Source organism: Ursus maritimus, unplaced genomic scaffold, assembly GCF_017311325.1.
Source record: "Ursus maritimus isolate PB19 unplaced genomic scaffold, ASM1731132v1 scaffold_9, whole genome shotgun sequence".
In the NCBI taxonomy this organism is placed as follows: Eukaryota; Metazoa; Chordata; class Mammalia; order Carnivora; family Ursidae; genus Ursus; species Ursus maritimus.
In genome coordinates, this window is record NW_024427107.1 from 51,266,489 (window position 1) to 51,274,310 (window position 7,822).

Sequence of the window (7,822 nt, forward strand, 5' to 3'; positions counted from 1 at the left end):
TCCTTTATGTAGAAACGGTATTCTATAATAAGTACACAAGTAGAAGAGAAATGCATCAATTAATCAACAAACAGATCGCACAGCAGTATGTTGACAAATGTTAAAGCAAGGAGAAAAATAAAATCTCTCTGATGTGGAACCAAGGGTAACCCTACCATAGAAGCCATTCATGCAATATACCAGAACTCCGACCTACCAAAAAGCCAAGTACACAGTTCTAGAAGAGGCACTTAGTTTTCCCCGGGGTGGGGATGTTCCTGGGTAAGGGTCGTAAAGCTAGTGTGCTTAACATTACTCAGGGTTTCCTGCATCCCCTTATATTGCAATGATAGCTAACATTCAACAGTAAGTTGGACCGAGCTCAGCTCTAATGGAAATCTCTCTTACACGTTCAAACACTTTTATTCTTCTGGAACCTCAGAGATACTGCTGGAGGCCACAGGCACCCTGGTTCCCCACCAACGGATCCCTCTCAAAGTTAACAAAGCCCTGACTCAGTCACTCAGAAGTTTGTCAAGAACAGTCTAGAAGAGGAGCTGCAAAAGAAAGCTGTAACTAAAAGAATTTTTTAAAAAATAGGTCAGGTAGGTACAATAGCTTGAAACAATAAATCTTCCATGCTGGTTTGTCCTGGAAAATCATAAAATTTAAAGTGTACACAATTTTATAAAGCAAACATCGAACATCCCGAGGCTAATAGTGAATAATCTCTGATATTTCACTTTTTCTCCTACTCCTCATAAAAAGAAGAGATCTTTTTTGTAAATTAAAATGCATTTGTTCTTATCTAAACCGACTGTGATTTGTCTAGTTTAGATATTCAGAGGGACAACCAAGTGGATAGAAAGCACAAGACACATATTGAGCTTTCCCCAAATCCTGAAATTTCTCTACATTAGAGTAAAAAAAAAAGGGGGGGGGCAGATTTCATTTGCATTTTTCGCCCCTAATTGAAGGGCCAGTTTCTAATGGAAGAACATGAGTGAAAAGGCGCCAATAAAATAGCCACGGGACTGCTTTCTCAGTACAAATAGCATTTGTGGTTTCAAACAGGGAGTCTCTGTGGCTGGGTTCAGTGAACAACGACTCAAATAAAACTTTGTGTAGCTGTTCCGACAAGCAGGAAATGTGTAAACATTCTCAAAACCCACCAAAGCCTGTCAGGTAAGGGGACTGCCATGCTTCTGTTTTGCCAGTGTCCCCCTCTTCATTCCTTAATGAATGGTCACCTGGTCAGTTTCTTCAATTCAAAATGTAGTCCCCTGTCATCCTAGGACCAACCTGAATTGGACATTTTATGCAAACTGTAAAAACTCATGCTTCTACGCACATACGCACGCACAACTGTGAGGCAGCCCCAGCCCTGGTCTGAGCTATTGTTTTGCCTTTGAGCTCACTGAAAAGTCCTTTTGAAAAAAGAAAAAGGAAGAAGAAAAGGAGAGGGGAACAAAGGAAGGAGAGAAAGGGGGAGAAAGGAAAAAGACAAGAAAAAAAAAGGGGGGATCTTCAATGGGATGGTAGAGTGAAGTGTTGGGCCACCCAAAGAATACCCCTCTAGGTGTTTCTAGCTTTAAAGGGCGCTCTTTGTATTCAAGTCAGACTCATTCAGTGACTGAGACAAAACCAAAACCCGAGTCTCAACTTTGGGGCTCTTCTTGTTCCAGCCATCTCCCATGAGGCAATGTAGAAGAGAAAAAGTGTTTATTTATTGCTCTATTATGACTGAAACCAGCATTATTTGGCAGTTACTTTCCAAAAAATTTAATGTCAAAACTTCAATTTCATGAAACAACGGGTTTGGTCAAGGCCAAAATGCTTTGAGAGTAACTTTTTTTTCTCATGGTATTTCCATTGCTCGGGCTAGCCAAAACCCAAACTACATACCCAGATGAAAATAAACATAAATCAGAAAACCCCAGAAATGGTCTGAGCCTTGCGTGAAGAGTGAATGAATGATGACTTAGGTTTAGCTTGTATTTTATCTGAACTAGATCCTTGATTTCTTTTCTTTTCTCTTTTTTCTTCCTTTCTTTCTTTCTTTCTTTCTTTCTTTCTTTTCCTTTCCTTTCCTTTCCTTTCTTTTCTTTCTTGCCTTCTTTCCTTTTTATTTTTTTAACTAGTTAGATCAGGATTTCTTTTTACTCCCTGTTGGTTTAGATCCTTGATTTTTATACAAATAAAATTGTTATAGCACCCCCCAAAAGAAATATGCAGAAATTTAGCCTATTCCATTAAATGTCAGGCAGATTCCAGTGACTGATGACATATCACAGTTATTTCTCCAGTTATTACTGGTGAGGGGGTCCAACTAGGAATTGACCTTTCTTTACAATAATATAACAAATATAACAATAATATATAATAATATAATAAAAGGAAACCCTGAGTCTCTATTCCCCAAATTACTTGTCCTTGGAGAAGACGTGGTAGCACCTTTTTGTGAGTTGTACCTTAATATTAGAGTAACAGAGTCAGAAATTCACTGAATTATTACCATTTTATTTGTTTGTGGACTTGGTGACTTTTTTTTTCTAATATGGACAGGATGAAGCACATAAAAGCATTTATTAAAGGACATATTTTTGCCTGAAAACAAGCCCTGTGTCTGCCCCCACAGGATGTCGGTCCTCTCCACAGACCTCGTGTTGATTACCCTCTGTGGGAAGTAGTGGTCAACTCTAATTAACTAATTTACTTTCAACAAGTGTTTAATTAGGGCCTTTGCCCATATGTTGTGCTCTTTTGAAGATTCTTCACAATGTAGGAACTTTATTAAAATACAAAGAATTAGTCTGGTTCTCTGACATGAGAGGACTTTGACCTTGTAGGAAATAATGGGAATCAGCTGACAACTATCAAATTCAATAAATACATATCGAACAACTTAGAAGGGTATCGAGGCATCCACCATGGGCATAAAGTTCTACGCCTACAGAGAACAGGACTGAAGGTGAATACCTGAAAACCAAAGTGCAATATTCCAAAGAAGCAAAATTGTAATCACTGATGGTGGATTGAGAATAATAAATATTTTTTTGACTAGTAACTGAGTATCAGATACTTCCTGCACTCTACCTCGACGAGTGCTCACAAGAATCCTACAACCAATATCATCCTCATTTTCAGGGTCCTGGGTTAGAGCCCTAGCGGCCCCAAGCTCAGCGGGGAGTCTGGGATGCTCGCTTTCCCTCTGCCGCCCCTATCCTGTGCACACACTCTCTCTCTATGGTAAATAAATAGATCTTAAAAAAATCACCCTCATTTTGTCGGTAAGGCAACAGAGACAGAGAAGGGTTAACTGGCCTTGGTCACAGCTGACAGGCTGCAGACTTGAGATGTAAGCCAGGACAATCTTAGGGCAAGGCAGACCTACACTAAAGAGGTGCTTCCCAGAGGTGTCTAGAGGAATCCCCAGGGAAGCTGCTTAAACTGCAGATTCTTAACTCAGTGGGTCATGGGTCTGAGAGTCGGCATTTTTAACAAGCTCCACTTACTACTCATGCTACTGACCTTCCAACCACACTTTGAATAGCAAGGACTTAAAGGGACGGTGAGGATTTCAATAAACTAAAATGTGGTGAACATATCAGAGGCTATTGGGAATCAGAGAGGGTCAGCAAGTTAATCAATGACATGGAGCTTAAAAAAAAAAAAGAGCTCAGGAGGGGCCCCCAGCTGGCTTAGTCAGTAGAGCATGTAACTCTTGATTTGGGGGTTGTGAGTTCAATCCCCATGTTTGGTGTAGAGATTACCGAAAAACAAAATCTTAAAAAAAAAAAAAAAAAAAAAAAAAAAAAAAACCCCTCAGGTTCCAGGGCCAGACTGTGACTATAAATCCTTCACTCTTTCTCCCTCAAGCAGTAAGACTATGTGATTATAAAACACAGGCATAGAGAAAATAACGATTACAATTGGAGTTTAACAATGGTCTCTTAGGATAGTCCTATCCTGGCTAAAACTGATTCCACACCACATTGATTGCCATCCTTAAAGACCAGAGCATAGGAAATGGAGCGTGCTTGTTACACTGCAAAAACTCTACCATCATAGAGCAGGTAAGAATGAACGCATTGCCGGGGTAAACTGAGGCTTTCTTCCCCAAAGGAGGCACAATGGGTAGGAGTTAAGTGTACAGTCAGGCTCTCTGCTTTGAATCCCAGCATCACCCACTAGCTGTTTGACCTGGATTGAGTGACTTAACGTTTCTGTGCTTCTGTTTGTTTCTCTATAAAATGAAGATAATTATAGCACCTGCCTCTGAAGATTTTTCCAAGTATTACATGGGATATCATTGAAATGTGCTCAACACTTCCAAACATGTAAGAAAAGCTTGTGTTTCTGTTAGTCAGTCTAACCTTGTTCTACCTGATTTGCTGCATGTCGAATTAGCTCTGACAAACCAGTGGAGAAGGAGCAATGGTAAAAATGAACCAAATTAAGGTAGAGGGAAAAAGAATCTTTAAAACTCAGCTCTGTCGGTAATTTGCTGACCTTGGACAATTCACCGTATATCCCTGGGCCTCAGCTTCCCCACCTGTAGAAGAAACAGTGTTGAGTGGACTGGAAATTTCAGACATTTTTCTCGATATAATAAAGTTCTATAATTTTATTATGGAATGGGAAAGGAGAGGAGATACATGGGAATAAGAATTACTTGCAAAGCTTTTAATAAGGCTATTCGACCCCACTCCCCAGATTCCTAGCCCTCCAATTTAGTAAGTTTAAAAAGAGACATTGAAGCTTGCATTTTAATAAGTACCTCTATGATTCTGATGCATGTTGTCCCCATCATTTGAGAAATGCTGTCCTAAGTAACACAGAAAAAAAATCCAGTGTAGAATTGCAGTTTTTGCAAATAATCCTTATATACGTGATCCAGATATGGATAAATGAAATATCCACAGAGCACATACTCTATGTCATGCATGCAATAAATAGATATTTCATGTGTATGTGTTTAAAATACTTGGTTTTCACAAAATCCCTGCAGATGTTTTAAGCTGGACTTCAAGTTATGTGAGCCTATTAATTTCTCTTTTTTTTTTTTTTTAAGATTTTATTTATTTATTTGACAGAGACAGCCAGCGAGAGAGGGAACACAAGCGGGGGAGTGGGAGAGGAAGAAGCAGGCTCTTAACGGAGGAGCCTGATGTGGGGCTCGATCCCAGAATGCTGAGATCACGCCCTGAGCTGAAGGCAGACGCTTAACGACTGCGCCACCCAGGTGCCCCTAATTTCCTTTTTTTTTTTTTAGAAGAAAGGGGAGGGGAGGGTGAGAGAGAGGGAGAATCTTAAGCAGGCTCCACACCTACCATGGAGCCGGACGTGCAGTTGGATCTGACAGCCCTGAGATCATGCCCGGAGCCAAAATCAAGAGTGGGACGCTTAACCGACAGGGCCACCCAGGCGCCCCTATTAATTTCCTTTTTATATAAGCCATGTTGAGTTGGGGTTTTGGTTCCTTCCAGCCAAAAATACCCTAACTAATTCACATATTCTATTCCAGGCACTGCAGGTTTAAATAAGTTTCCCCCAAAAGCTCAATGACTCATGATAGAGGAAGAGTATCAGACTAGTTAATTTGTGATAAATTTCAAAACAGATTTATTTAAGACGTTATGGAAACACTGGGTAGGGATAGCAAAGCTTTAGGAGAAGGGAGCCTAAACTAATTCCTAACAAATGAGCACACACTGAGTGAGAAGGGCATGGCAGGCAAAGGGACTGGCATGTGCTAAGGAGATCTAGGAGATCCAGGAGAAAGCTGGGTTTCCCTGCCTGGCTCGGTAGTATAGATTATCAGCAGATCTATTCAGGCAACAAAGAATGATCTTGTCTCCTCTGGGCACCATGTGGCAAATTTATCTGGGATAATATTGCCTTGAAGCTGACAGAACTGAGTTCAAGTCTCAACTTTGAACCTTATTAGCTGTGTGATCCTGAGTAAGGTCCTTAATCTCTCCAAGCCTCCACTTCCTTGTCTTAAAAGTGGGGTTAATGATGCCTAATTTGCCAGCAGTTTAAATTTGGAAGATAATGAGTATAAAGTGCTTGGCACATTATTTTTATTATTAGTTTGATTATGATTGGCACCTACGTGCTAAGAATGCAAAGAGAAAAATACATTGTCCGTGCTTTTGAGGTGCTTAACATTTAGTTGGCAAGAATAAAATGCAAGCAAATAGTTTATTGAGACTGGAAATGCACCGAAGAGCATGAGAAGCACACCTTTTGAACTTAATTTGATTGTAACAAATTATTAATTCATTTGAACGTAATAGAAACAGGTGATCAAGGTTTCATTTAAGATCATGGTTTCCATAGCTGCGTGGAGAATTGATTGTAAGTAGAGGCAGCGGAGTGGGGAAGAGGCCGTCCTTGTGGAAGGTGATGAGAGAGGGTGAGCTAGGAAGCGGTGGCCGCGTAAAGAAACCTCATAGATTTGCGAGATATTTAGGAGATTGGCTGGATTTGGATTTCATGCCTGGGCTAAAAGTCTCGGGTGATGCTCGTGTTCCTAGTTTGGGAATGTTTCATATCGATGTCATCCTGGAGAATGTGCAAAGCGAGAGGTAGAGCTAGAATCCTCATTGCGCTCACCTGATCCGCCCGACGCTCGGCCGGCAATTGATGATTCCGTCCCTGCGATTTGCGTCATCGAAGTGCGACTTTCAGCACGCTGCCTTAGAGCTTGCCATTTGTGTCTACACTTTTCTATGTTCAGGGGTTCTCAAAGTTCAGTCCTTAAGCTAGCAACATCAGCATTATGTTGGAACTTGTTAGACCTGCAGATCCTTGGGCCTGATTCCAGAACGACTGAATCAGAAATTCGGAGACTGGGCCTCACGGTCCCGGATCGAACAGCTCACCAGGTGATCCCGATCCAGGCCGGATTTTGTAGAATCACGAGGCTACAACCTTCAGCCCACCAGGTGATTTGTAACATCCTGGTTTGTGCAAGAGGAAACAGCTCCGGCTCCAGCAACATTGTGCCAGTTGCCAAGGAGGAGAACCATGGCTCCTGTTGAAGGGCAGTGGAGCAACATACTGGAACCTTTCCACAACGCAGGTAAGCTCCCACCGGGTGAATCGCAGTGAGTTTGGGAAGCTCCGTAGCTGATCGGGCACAGTCTGAGCCTTCCCCAGGCAAACTGTAACACCCAGAGTAGCCATGGTATTTATGGCAAAACTAAGTCAGGATTAGTCTGGTATCAAAACTCCCAACCCCACTAGGAGAATAATGGGGGTTGAGAGGTAATCAAAAAGAAAAGTGTCCCTCAAGCATGCTTTTTGTGCACACTGGGCCATTCCACTATTCTCACAGACAAGCCTACTCAAACTCCACGAGGCAGATATAATAGCCCTTCATGCCAGGTCAATAGGTAGAATTTCAAGGGTCAACAAGCCATAGTCTTAAAGGCTCCTATTATGAGTAGGCCACCAGACAGATGCTCAGTTGTGCACTGGCGTCTATGGCACAACTCCATGCTTCTTGGAGAGAAGGGGGAAGGGTCCTTGGCTCTTAGGGAAAGGGGATTAATCCCATCATGACCCCTAGGTCTCTCAGGTCCTAACTGCCCGGTCTGACTAAATGGCGTCCCTGGGTGGGCTGCAAAGTTTGACAATTGCTATGAAATCTCTTCCTGTCAGTTTTCAGAATAAAACCCTCCAGACAGAAGTTACTTTTTTTCTCATGAAATAACTTATTCCCTCATGAAATGAGCTCTTTTGTCAAAATAGTATTGAAAATACATAATTTAAATTGCCTGTCCCTGAAGATACAGAAACTCCAGTTCTAAGAGCCCCCTTCTCTAATGACAAG